The sequence below is a fragment of the Coregonus clupeaformis genome, chromosome 40 (genome assembly GCF_020615455.1).
Source record: "Coregonus clupeaformis isolate EN_2021a chromosome 40, ASM2061545v1, whole genome shotgun sequence".
NCBI lineage: Eukaryota > Metazoa > Chordata > Actinopteri > Salmoniformes > Salmonidae > Coregonus > Coregonus clupeaformis.
Window position 1 is genome coordinate 19,933,788 of NC_059231.1, and position 14,788 is coordinate 19,948,575.

Consider the following 14,788-nt stretch of genomic DNA (forward strand, 5'->3'; position numbering starts at 1 on the left):
TTCTATAGGATTGAGGCCAGGGCTTTGTGATGGCCGCTCCAATACCTTGACTTTGTTGTCTTTAAGCCATTTTTCCACAACTTTGGAAGTATGCTTGGGGTCATTGTCCATTTGGAAGACCCATTTGCGACCAAGCTTTAACTTCCTGACTGATGTCTTGAGATGTTGCTTCAATTTATCCACATAATTTTCCTTCCTCATGATGCCATCTATTTTGTAAAGTGCACCAGTCCCTCCTGCAGCAAAGCACCCCCACAGCATGATGCTGCCACCCCCGTGCTTCACGGTTGGGATGGTGTTCTTCGGCTTGCAAACAACCCCCTTTATCCTCCAAACATAACGATGGTCATTATGGCCAAACAGTTATATTTTTCTTTCATCAGACCATAGGATATTTCTCCAAAAAGTACGATCTTTGTCCCCTTGTGCAGTTGCAAACCGTAGTCTGGCTTTTTTATGGTGGTTTTGGAGCAGTGGCTTCTTCCTTGCTGAGCGGCCTTTCAGGTTATGTCGTTATGGGACTTGTTTTAATGTGGATATAGATAGTTTTGTACCTGTTTCCCCCAGCATCGTCACAAGGTCCTTTGCTGTTGTTCTGGGATTGATTTGCACTTTTCGCACCAAAGTACGTTTATCTCTAGGAGACAGAACGCGTGTCCTTCCTGAGCAGTATGACGGCTGCGTGGTCCCATGGTGTTTATACTTGCGTACTATTGTTTGTACAAATGAACATGGTACCGCCAGTTGTTTGGAAATTGCTCCCAAGGATGAACCAGACTTGTGGAGGTCTACAATTTCTTTTTTGAGGTCATGGCTGATTTCTTTTGATTTTCCAATGATGTCAAGCAAAGAGGCACTGAGTTTGAAGATAGGCCTTGAAATACATCCACAGGTACACCTCCAATTGACTCAAATGATGTCAATTAGCCTATCAGAAGCTTCTAAAGCCATGATATCATTTTCTGCAATTTTCCAAGCTGTTTAAAGGCACAGTCAACTTCTGACCCACTGGAATTGTGATTGTGATACAGTGAATTATAAGCGAAATAATCTGTCTGTAAAAAAATTGTTGGAAAAATGATTTGTGTCATGCACAAAGTAGATGTCCTAACCGACTTGCCAAAACTATAGTTTGTTAACAAGAAATTTGTGAAGTGGTTGAAAAATGAGTTTTAATGACACCAACCTAAGTGTATGTAAACTTCCGACTTCAACTGTAAGTGCACTACTTTTGACCAGAGCCCTATATGGGCTCTAGTCAAAAGTAGTGCACTATATAAAGAATAGGGTGCCATTTGGGATGTACCTTTTGAGACAGAGAAAGTGTGCCAGACTCACCAACGACTGTAAGCATGCCGGAGGATTTGGAGACCTTCGCATCACATTCATATTCTGCTTCATCATCGAACACTGACTTGTGGATGATGAGGATGTGTTGGCGACCTTTGGCGATTATTTCATATTTCTTTCCCTTTCTGATTTCGCTGCTGTCCTTCAACCAACGGACCTGTTTACAGAAACAACCATAAAGCAAAGACTACAATGACGGTAGAATACTATTAATAAGTACTGATCCAGACTATGACGGAAACAAAGGGAGTGAAATGTAACAGCACACTAGAATGGAACACAGTGGAAGACAGGAAAGACAACTACCTCTCAGTCTGAAAGGTCCTGAACAGTCATTCTGAAAAGTACTTTTTCTCTCATGGCTAACTACCAGGAAGTTTGAAAAGACAGGCTAAGTGGGTGGGGAGCTTATATTCATGAGCTCGCCTTGGCTGACAGCTCTTTGAAACACCTATGTCAAGCAACTTGGATGCAGTGAGCAGTGTTGCAGTAAAATCACCAAGCTAATTTGGTCATACACAAAGCCACTCAAACAACATTGAAATTGCATCAATGATATCAATTTAATTTTATACATCTCTCATTTGGCATGTCTTTTGTGATGCGGTTCACAGCAGCACTGACGGATGTATTGACTTGACAACTGCGTCTGAGTTTTGAATGACCCACCCACCCTTTTGTTCCATGCTGGCTGAAGACCTAGCTAGCCAGTAACTAGCTAACAGTAAACACAGATGAAAGGGGAAACATATAAGTATATTTGCCATAGATGAATAGGGTAAACACTTAATTATATTGGCTGACACCGTACAGTAACATTTTGGCACCAGTAGAGTAGCTATCTAGCTATATAAACCACTCCCCTCTGCAAACACACCTCCGATATTGGTTATAAGGCACTACTTATTTCAATTAGTGTTATGTTACCAGTGGTGTCTTAAAATGAGAGTTAAGGTGATGTCACCTTGTCCCCTTAATAATCAATCCAAGTGAGTGACATGGGTGGGGGACCAGTAATTTAATGAGCAAACTTTATCTATGTAGAAGCAACTGTAATTTTTCATACTTTGGTCATCATACTTCGATCTGGTTTCCTTCAAATATAAACCAAGCAATTTCATGAAAAACATGATTTTGACTGTTCATGACCTTTAATGTTATATTTTGTAATTCCACATACAACTATATTATATTATTATACAAATAAGAAGGTCGTGTTTGAATGTGCGTGTATTGTGCAGGGGGTGGGGAAAGTGGTAGGGTGGGGGAGGTAAGGGGTGAAGGGTCAGGAATCAATACCTTCGCATTTTCGCGAGATACTTCGCATTCAAATCTGGCAGATTCCTTTTCTTTGACCTCAACATCATGGAGTGGCTTAGAGAAGTCAACGTGTGGAGCTGTAAGGACACGGTCACAGTGTTAATATACCAGTAGGCCAAATACACCAAAGTCTTTACAAACAAACAAACTATATGAAAGGTTTTTAATCTATACTTTACTTACGTTCAACGTTAAGGAAGCAAGAGGATTTGAATTCTGAGGCGTCGCAGGTAAATGTTTTTGAATCATCAAGAGTACAGCCATGAATGATGAGTCTTCTCTTGCGGCCATCGGCAACAATGTCATATTTCTTCGTTTTGCGGATCTCCTGTCCGTCTTGGAACCACCTGACCTCAGCGTTATCCCTGGAGACTTCACACTCCAAAGTAGCAGTGGCCTCTTCCTCAACTGTCTGGTCCTCCAGAGGTTTGGTGAACTCAACTGGTGGTTCTGTGAGGTCACACATTAATTACACATGACTTATGCTTTACATATCGTAACAGCTTAGGAAGCCAAGAAAATAATTTGACCACATTCTTTCACTGTCACCAACTATTATTATTGTTATGGTCCCTCTTAATATTAAGTGGCCTAAATCCTATCTTTTGACTTTGTAGTTACAGTTACAGTGTAGGCTACACATTACGTTACACAATTCCTTCAACCTGTTTGTTGTTTGTGCAATTACACATTTACACTTTTTATACATTTGTAAACAAACTTAACATCGTGGGGACACCTCTCCTCACTCTAAAATAATTTGTTTAGATTACACAGTTATATTGTGATATTGCAAGGCATATCGCTATATTGTAATTATGCAAGGCGTATATTGTTTTATACTTATTAAGGTCCTCTTAGGAACACTGTTATGTACTGCTACAAAAGCATACATGACTGTGTCTCATAGACTCTCAACTCATACTTAATGCATACTTCTTTGCTGATAGGCCATCAACCATGGATGGGATTCCCATTGAATTCAGACTGGTTGGGTAGGTTAGGCTCCCAGAACATTAACACCTGGCCCACTTACATTGTTGTCTGTGCTTTGCATCGAGAAAACAAATAATGTTTAAAGAAATCTGAATCTATGTCACAATGTACTTACAATGATCCCACTTTACATAAAATGGCCAAAAATGTGTGTATTTACCTTGCATTTACATAGGCAGGAGGAGTATGTTACCATGAACCAGGTCTATATAGCTCCTTCCATAGTGATTTATCAGTCCAATATGCTTTATAGTGTACATATTTTAACTATATTGTTGTTTAACCTCATCATATGCACAAAATCGTACCACCAATGAATTTGAAGAAATCAACCAATTAGGACCTTCAAAGCATGACAACTGTACATTTGGAATGGAAATAGAAACCAAGTCTCCATGTCGATTAAGAGAGCAGTTGGGGGCAATCATTGTGGGGGCAAGAATCCCAACAACAACAGCAACCAAATACCACAAACAGCAATAGCAACCTATCATTCACATAACACACATAGATTAACCTACCATCCACATGTAGTCTGGCCTCAATCTGGAAATCCTTTGCAGTGAGTTTAACTTCTCCATCTTCTGAAATCTTGACATCTCTGAGAGTCAGAGTGTGATTTTTGCCTTCTGCTCGGGTGACCACCTGCCAAATCAAGCAGTTTGATAAATCAGGTGGACGGGGACAGCTATGTGGGGTCAAGCTATTTACTTCTTCCTGTGAATGAACATCAGCAGCTGGTGACAAGGGATCGAAGGCACCCTGAGGGGACCCTAGGCTTAATTTTAACTCCAGTTGTCACCTGACTCTTCCATTTTACCAGAGCTTGGGTAAGGTGGTTAACTAAGACCAAACTTCCCCAGTCCTTTACAGTAGGTGTTCCATAAAGTCAAGTTTTCTTCTTGAATGTAAACAATATAGGCCTACCACTTATGGTGCAGTGGTACAGCAATTACAGTCAACATAGGTTCTATATTTTCTTCCCCATTACAAATAGTCATGATATGCCTAATGACATAACAACTACAGTGGGGAAAAAAAGTATTTAGTCAGCCTCCAATTGTGTAAGTTCTCCCACTTAAAAAGATGAGAGAGGCTTGTAATTTTCATCATAGGTACACGTCAACTATGACAGACAAATTGAGAAAAAAAATCCTGAAAATCACATTGTAGGATTTTTTATTAATTTATTTCTAATTTATGGTGAAAAATAAGTATTTGGTCACCTACAAACAAGCAAGATTTCTGGCTCTCACAGACCTGTAACTTCTTCTTTAAGAGGCTCCTCTGTCCTCCACTCATTACCTGTATTAATGGCACCTGTTTGAACTTGTTATCAGTATCAAAGACACCTGTCCACAACCTCAAACAGTCACACTCCAAACTCCACTATGGCCAAGACCAAAGAGCTGTCAAAGGACACCAGAAACAAAATTGTAGACCTGCACCAGGCTGGGAAGACTGAATCTGCAATAGGTAAGCAGCTTGGTTTGAAGAAATCAACTGTGGGAGCAATTATTAGGAAATGGAAGACATACAAGACCACTGATAATCTCCCTCGATCTGGGGCTCCACGCAAGATCTCTCCCCGTGGGGTCAAAATGATCACAAGAACGGTGAGCAAAAATCCCAGAACCACACGGGGGGACCTAGTGAATGACCTGCAGAGAGCTGGGACCAAAGTAACAAAGCCTACCATCAGTAACACACTACGCCGCCAGGGACTCAAATCCTGCAGTGCAAGACGTGTCCCCCTGCTCAAGCCAGTACATGTCCAGGCCCATCTGAAGTTTGCTAGAGTGCATTTGGATGATCCAGAAGAGGACTGGGAGAATGTCATATGGTCAGATGAAACCAAAATAGAACTTTTTGGTAAAAACTCAACTCGTCGTGTTTGGAGGACAAAGAATGCTGAGTTGCATCCAAAGAACACCATACCTACTGTGAAGCATGGGGGTGGAAACATCATGCTTTGGGGCTGTTTTTCTGCAAAGGGACCAGGACGACTGATCCGTGTAAAGGAAAGAATGAATGGGGCCATGTTTCGTGAGATTTTGAGTGAAAACCTCCTTCCATCAGCAAGGGCATTGAAGATGAAACGTGGCTGGGTCTTTCAGCATGACAATGATCCCAAACACACCGCCCGGGCAACGAAGGAGTGGCTTCGTAAGAAGCATTTCAAGGTCCTGGAGTGGCCTAGCCAGTCTCCAGATCTCAACCCCATAGAAAATCTTTGGAGGGAGTTGAAAGTCCATGTTGCCCAGCGACAGCCCCAAAACATCACTGCTCTAGAGGAGATCTGCATGGAGGAATGGGCCAAAATACCAGCAACAGTGTGTGAAAACCTTGTGAAGACTTACAGAAAACGTTTGACCTGTGTCATTGCCAACAAAGGGTATATAACAAAGTATTGAGAAACTTTTGTTATTGACCAAATACTTATTTTCCACCATAATTTGCAAATAAATTCATAAAAAATCCTACAATGTGATTTTCTGGAAAAAAAATTCTCATTTTGTCTGTCATAGTTGACGTGAACCTATGATGAAAATTACAGGCCTCTCTCATCTTTTTAAGTGGGAGAACTTGCACAATTGGTGGCTGACTAAATACTTTTTTTCCCCACTGTATATGTGAAAACATGAAGACCATGGCAGTTCATTCACAGGCTTTGGACAAATGGTTACAGTATATCAAAGTTATTTAGCTGTCTCTGTTGCAAGGTAGACTATATATTATTTTAAACGTAACTTTAAACAGCCACTTTAAAACAACACCTTCAGACTGTTATATCATTATTATAACAGTACAAATGGCACCTCAGGTTTTCCTAACAACATCTGACAGCTTAAATCATCATGTTTTGGACTATTCAGCCATAGCCACATTAAAATAATAGCCTACATATTCCAGAATATATTATTCTAAATGTAAGACTTTTAGTGGAACAAAAGTAATCACAGTTATCCTCAAAATAATCAAACGTTTGCTAGCATTGTGTATGGCAACACATCAAATTGTCAAGGATGTGAATTCAATCATCATTAAAATAGGTAATAGGACTGATATAACTGTATGTAACTGAAGGACAAACCAGTCTATGCAACATCGTAAATCAACCTATCATATAACGTTTTCACACCACAAACCCACAGGAATTAATTAAACAACTATGCTAGACAATATATATATAGGTATGTACGGGCCTAACAGATAACTCAAAGCAATTCAAAGCCAATTTGTACATGAAATTACAACACATGTTTCATATTTAAAAATGATAACTGTCAAATAACTCTTCAAGCCACGTGCCATTGGACACACACACTTGAAGCAGTTAAAAATAACTTGAAGAACGCTCGCAGCGCAGAAAAGCCCTCCTGCGTTATCTCAAAACCCGGATCAAATCCCCAACTGGAATCCTGATCCTCACAGGCCCTTATATGCAGAAAGCATGTCGGTTGCACATGCAAGAGAAAATTCAAATCGAAATGTAGAAAAGTAAATAATGCAACATGACAATCTGGCTAAGATCCATTTAAATTCAAGACCCTTTTTTGAATAAGATTAAGTTAAACCGAGGACAACGTTTAGATCACGTTAAAACATTACAAGTATTTGGGTTATGAGAATATGTTATAATCCAGGTAGTAAATTCCATGACAACGGGTATTTGTCTGCCATATTGGAAAAATTGTTGTTCATAAGTACAATTCAAAGTCTTGGCATGTTTCCCTATAAATTACTTGAGGGAGTGTCAGTGTTGAGGTAACATAAATATTTCAGATGGTACAGTATAAACACTTACTCTGTCACTTGGCTCCAACTTCGTACCCCCTAGGAACCATTCCACAGTTATTCCTTCGTATGACAGTTCACAGTCGAAAGTGGCGGTCTCCCCAGCAGTAACAGTAACATCCTTGAGAGGCCGCAGCAGGCCGATCACCCGCGCTTTAGATTGAGGAGAAGACATTATTAGTCACTCCCAAATCCCAAGAGAAACCGGTAAATCCTTAACTGCTAAATCCTCATTTTGCGGATGCCCTGACGGCTGGCCACTGCTCTGGAGCCCTGTAAACCACCAGGAGAACTGCTAGGACTAGCGCAGAGGGACTTGAAATTGGGGGCCTTCCTCATTTGCATACCCAGTTTCCTTGAGATGTATATGGTCAGCAAAAAACTTTGAGAGGCAGGCATGTTGTAGCTCTGCCAATCACTAACTGCCCACTCTAGATAAGGCATGTGGATTCTAAAATAGCCACAACACCTGATTGGCCTTTAACCCACCCCCTGCCAAACCACCGGTTAGGCAATCTGTCCCTGTCAATCAACCTCTTTGAATTTTGGGGGTGCGTTGTTACCCAACTTTTACCCCAAAAATGGTTGCATCATGGCTAAGAATTGCATTGCATAGCAAGGCCCTGGGTGTTTTGCAAGTAGATATTTAGATATGTAAGAAGTGTGCCAGAATTGATATCCGAACTTCAACACTTTTTATGACACACTTATTTAGATAGCTTTAGTCCTCCCTTGTAAAATGTTTGACACCTACTTAAAAGGGGCTGTAAATGCCTGACTATATCCTCATCTGACAGCTCTGGGGTTTACTTATTCAACCAACAGTTGGGACAATGTGTGAGTGCTTATCTCATGGTCAAATAAATGTGTGAGTGTGTGTTAAATCATTCTCACCTTTAACTCTAAGGTGAGCATTGGATTTAGCATTGGCAGCCTGGAAGTCAACTTCTCCGGCCTGATCCTTGCGAACGTTGTACAGGATAAGGACATGCCTTGTACCCTCCTCCTTAATCTCACAGTCCTTGAAAGAGAATACATAAACAGTTACTAAGTGATCCTCATCAAATTATACTTACCATCTATTTTCTTTTACTCCTCAACCGCTAGGAAATGTACTAAGGAATGTCCAATTATTGTATGTAGTAATAATGTTGTGGATATTTTCTTACAGGAGACTGGTGAAGAGCCTCTCCTTTGAGTTTCCAGTGACCATGTACATCCTCCTCAGAGATCTCAATCTCAAACTTGGCGATTTCAGTTTCTGTCACTTCCACGCTGTACAGGGGCCTGACAAACTTAATGTCACGATCTGTAGAAGAAACACAAAGACAACTCAAGTGTTTGTATGAATGAAGGAAAATATATACTGCAATTCTCAAATGCTGAGCTAAAGGCTACCTTCAATATTGAGCTTGGCCGTGGTTCTGTCCGTATCACAATCACAGCTATATTCTCCAATGTCGGCTTTCTCTGTCTTCTTAATGATCAGCATACGCCTCTTTCCATCGGCTTTGATGACCACATTCTTGGAGGAAGTGATTTGCTGGTCACCTTTGAACCATTTCACCTCTGCATTGGGCTTGCTCAGTTCACAAACCATCGTCAGTTCATCCTTCTCAGTGACTGAGTAGTCGTGCAGTTTTGTCGTGAAGTAAGGCTTTCCCTCTGTTGATGAAAAAGAAACCATGATGAGTTGCGTGTGATATTTCAGTTTCGACAACGGTAACTCACCTGTTATTTTCATCTACAGATTGTATAGATTTGTTGTGATTGAACGTTTCAAGGGTTTTAACGGTATACTAACCGAGAACTGTGAGCATGGCCTCTGAGATTTTGCCCATGGCCTCTACTTTGATCATGGATGTGTCATCAATGGACACCACCTTGAAGGTCAATTTGTGCATCTTGCCATCATCTGACATGTGCACAACTTTGCTGGGATGCAAACGCACATCGTTCTTGTACCAGGTGACCTGGATGTTGTCATGTGAGAGTTCAATACTGAACTCTGCTGTCTCGCGCTCCTTGACAGTGACATCCTTAATGGGCTTGACAAACTCAAGGCGAATTCCTGATAAGACATTCAATTCATAAGAAATTGAATCATTGTCATCGTGAGAAGATCAATTTCAGTCACTTGTAATGAATTGAATCAGGATTTAAACAGGAAGCACCAAAAAATCTCTTCAGATTACCTTGGATAACTAGTTTGCCAGTGGTTCTCTTGTCCTCTACCTCAAATGTGTACTTAGCTTCATCCTCATATGCAGCAGATTTGACCACCAGAGTGTGTCTCTTTCCTTCATGGATAATATCAAACTTATCATCAGCTGTCAACTCATGAGATCCCCTGAGCCAACGGAAGCTCTTAGGCGCTCTGGACACCTCACACTTAAATCTGGCCTCATCTTTTTCATACACTTGCACATCACTCAAAGGTGTGACAAATGTAATTGGACTCTCTGTAGTTCAGAAGGAAACAGAGATAATGTGGCATCATGGCAATGCGTAGAGAACCACCACTGAAAATATTAATATTTACATTATCATATCACCAACCAAAGAATCTCACCTTTCACTTTCAGATTAGCAACACATTTAGCATTAGCAGCTGTAAATAGAATCTCCCCTGACAAGGGGGCCTTGAGGTAGTATAATATTAATGTGTGCTTTGCAACGTCCTCTATGATTTCAACGTCCTGTAAATTATAGCAACATTTGTATAGAAAATAGTCCACATTAGATGAAGATGAAGGGGAAAAGGAGGAAGGAAGAGAATGCTATAGGCTGTTTCATTGTAATATTTCAAGACCACGTAATGGATGTGAATGGATGATCACGTAATGGATATGAATGGTAAAATGGTCAAACAACAGTGAGAATAATTTGGTCTATGTAACATACAGGGGATTGAGTAAGGACTTCTCCCTTCAGTTTCCACTGGCCATGGACATCATCTTCAGAGATTTCTACTTCAAAGCGAGCGGTCTCGCCATCAAAGAGCTCAACACCATACATTGGCCGAGTTATCTCTATATCTCGAGCTGCAATTCAGGATTGAGAACATTACAATTACAAGAAAACCGCAAGAACGTTCTCAAAATAAATGTTTGTTGCTTAACAAACATTTGTAATTGCTTACCCTTGATATTAATATTTGCCATGGTTTTGTCCGTTCCACAATCACATACGTATTGTCCCTTATCTTGGTCCTCCACTTTCTTGATGGACAACATTCTTCGATTCGCTTCAGCCGTTATGGTTACCATCTTAGAGGCATTCATTTCAGTCTCATTATGGTACCACATGACTGGGACATCTTTGCTGAGTTCACAGTCCAGAGTGACTTCGTCTTTCTCGACTGCAGTATAATCCTGCAACTTCACTACGAAGTATGCATCACTCTCTGGAACATGGAGTCATGAGGAGGATAAGTGTTTTGCATTCTGTATTTATGTACTGTAGCATGGGGCAAATCCTTGAATGACAAACAATTTGAGTAAAGCAACAAAGCAGGGGTTACCTATCACCGTCAGCTTTGCCATTGAGAGAATTCCTTTAGCCTCTGCCTTAACCTGGCAGATATCATCTAGAGTCAACTCCTTGATTTCTAACGTGTGTTTCTTTCGACGACTATGGATGAGCACGGTTCTGCTCACATGGAATTTTACTTCATTTTTGTACCATGTCACGGGTACATTCTCATGAGAGATCTCAAGCTCAAACCGAGCAGTGTTACCTTCCTTCTCAGTTTGGTCCTGAAGTGGCAATTCAAATTTGAGCCTCATACCTATATTATGTTAGGTGTGTGCATAATGGACTTAGTTAAGAGAAAATTATTCCAACTAGCAAAAGAATGAATGAATCACAACTTTTGATGATATCAAACAAAAACCACTCAAAGGGTTTCAAGTCTAAAAACAATGGTTCCATACTTACCCTCCACAGTGAGTGTAGCGGTTGACTTTTTGCCCAAGGCTTCTATACTGTAATTTCCCTCATCATTAAACTGACAGTTGTTTATGACCAACATAGTTTTTTATCCATCATCGATTATTTCATATTTTTTATCTGATGTACCAATGGTGTCAGAACCCTTTAACCACATGACTTTAGGCACATCCCTTGTGATAGTACACTCAAACATAGCCTGTTTCTTTTCAGGTACAGACACATCCTTCAAGGGGACTGTGAAGTCCATTTCCATTTCTAGGAGGTACGAATAAGGATCTCTTTGTCAATACATGCATAACATCATCAATACATACACTACATGACCAACAGTATGTGGACACCTGCTCGTCGAACATCTCATTCCAAAATCATGGGCATTCATATGGAGTTGGTCCCCCCTTTGCTGCTATAACAGCCTCCACTCTTCTGGGAAGGCTTTCCACTAGATGTTGGAACATTGCTACGGGGACTTGCTTCCTTTCAGCCACAAGAGCATTAGTGAGGTCGGGCACTGATGTTCGGCAATTAGGCCTGGCTCACAGTCAGCGTTCCAAATCATCCCAAAGGTGTTCGATGGGGTTGAGGTCAGGGCTCTGTGCAAGCCAGTCAAGTTCTTCCACACCGATCTCAACAAACCATTTCTGTATGGACCTCGCTTTGTGCACAGGGGCATTGTCATGCTGAAACAGGAAAGAGCCTTCCCCAAACTGTTGCCACAAAGTTGGAATCACAGAATCGCCTAGAATGTCATTGTATGCTGCAGCGTTAAGATTTCCCTTCACTGGAACTAAGGGGCCTAGCCCGAACCATGAAAAACAGCCCCAGACCATTATTCCTCCTCCACCAAACTTTACAGTTGGCACTATGCATTCGGGCAGGTAGCGTTTTCCTGGCATCCGCCAAACCCAGATTCGTCCATCACTCCAGAGAATGTGTTTCTACTGCTCCAGAGTCCAATGGCAGCGAGCTTTACACCAATCCAGCCGACGCTTGTCATTGCGCATGGTGATCTTAGGCTTGTGTGCGGCTGCTCGGCCATGGAAACCCATTTCATGAAGCTCCCAAAGAACAGTTATTGTGCTGACGTTGCTTCCAGAGGCAGTTTGGAACTCGATAGTGAGTGTTGCAACCGAGGACAGACGATTTTTACGCGGTACGCGTTTCAGCACTCGCCGGTCCCGTTCTGTGAGCTTGTGTGGCCTACCACTTCGCGGCTGAGCCGTTGTTGCTCCTAGACGTTTCCACTTCACAATAATAGCACTTACAGTTGACCGGGGTAGCTCTAGTAGGGCAGAAATTTGACGAACTGACTTGTTGGAAAGGTGGCATCCTATGACGGTGCCACGTTGAAAGTCTCTAAGCTCTTCAGTAAGACCATTCTACTGCCAATGTTTGTCTACAGAGATTGCATGGGTGTGTGCTCGATTTTATACTGTCACGCCTGCTCCTGCTCCCCCTCCCTGGCGCTCGAGGGCGCCAGGCTGATCATCATTACGCACACCTGTCACCATCGTTATGCGCATCATGCCTCAGCCGGCTCGTCAGGCTTCCACGACTCATCCGGCTCGTCAGGATTCCATGCCTCAGCTGGTTCGTCAGGCTTCCACGCCTCAGCCGGCTCGTCAGGCTCCCACGTCTCTGGAACATGGAGTCAGGCTCCCACGCATCGGCCGGCTCGACAGGTTCCCGTGCCTCGGCCGGCTCGAGGGTGCCAGGCTGATCATCATTACGCACACCTGTCACCATCGTTACGCACATCAGCGCTTCATTGGACTCACCTGAACTTTGTCACTGCTTGGTTACCTCCCCTATATCTGTCTGTTCCTCAGTTTGATCCCCGTCTCTGCATTAATGTTGTTTCGTTTCTGTTGTCCAGACGCTGTCGGTGTTTTGTTCCTGTCAGTTTTTCCATTGTATGTTCACTCCCTGTACTTTCTTCTCGTCTCCAAGCATCTGTCCTTACATATACTGTACACCTGTCAGCAACGTCTGTGGCTGAAATAGCCGAATCCACTAATTTGAAGGGGTGTCCACATACTTTTGTATATATAATGTAAATACATACATACATACATACATACATACATACTGTGCTCTTGGAACAATTGCTTACCCTTGACTTTGAGCACAGCACTAGTGACAGCATTCAGAGCTGTATAAGACACCTCTCCAGATGCTTCAAGTGGAACACTTTTCAGAGTGAGGAAACGTTTCTTGCCCTCCATTTTGATCTCACATGTCTGAAAATGCACAATTAAAAAAAGATATCAAAGACTGTTCAACATTTCTGAAAATTGTGGTTACGCTTAGTGTCCGTGCAAATATTACAGTCAAATCATAAGACAAGTCTTACCGGTGATCTTGTTAAGACCTGCCCTTTATGTGTCCATTCTCCAGGCACATCCTCTTCAGATATTTCAGTTTCAAATGTAACATCCTCTTTCTCAACCACCTCGCAACTTGAGAGAGGCTTCAAGATCTCAGCTTCACGTTCTGTAAAAATATCAAAAGTATATAATAAGCATTCACTTCATGTAGGTAGCCTTACTAGATTCAACACCATACAGGATATGTGTGATTGTGCAACCAACCTCCAAGAGTCAGTTTAGCTGTGTATCTGTGGCCTTCAACCTCCATGGCATATTCTGCAATATCTTCGGGCTGTGCATTCTTTATTGTGAGAGTCAGGACTTTGCCTTCTTTCTTGACCTCAGTCTTGTCAGTGGGATCATTAGTAATCTCATCGTTGCCTTTGAACCACTTCCAGTTAGGGGTTTCTTTGAAGAGCTCACACTTGAAAGTGGCAGTGGCCTTGGGTTTCACATGCTGATCTCTCAATGGTTTCACCAACCAGTCTCTGACAATTTCTGTAAACATTTATTTGTAATCAGTTTTCGTACGTAGACTAACAGATTCAGTATATTTATATTGTTGATAAGTGTCAACGGTTTATTTAGGGAATTCTCTACATACCAATGATTTTGACAGTTGTTTTAGTCCTGATGAGTTCACACTCGCATGCGTAGATTCCAGCGTCGTCATCTCCCATGTTCTGGATCGTAACGGCTTGTTGCATTCCAATGACGTTGATGGCCACCTTTCCAGGGATTACTTTGAGGACATTACCACTCTTCATCCAGGTCACTTCTCTCTCCTTGTTCAACTCACAGTTCAGGTACATAGGCTGCCCCTTCATGACCGACGTCTCCTCAACCAGCTCTTTCACCCACTTCACGGGTAGTTCTGAACAGGTAAGTATTGGGTAAGTATTAGGTAATTATTTACATGAAAATGTGCATACAAATGATTTGCATCAAAATATAAAGGTAAAATGCATCAACCCATATCAATAATATATATATATATATAT

General features: G+C 41.7%; 1 pseudogene; it reads right to left on the minus strand.

The window, feature by feature from the left end:
- Nucleotides 1-14,788, minus strand: part of LOC121554847 — a 198,640-nt pseudogene that overhangs the window by 86,050 nt on the left and 97,802 nt on the right.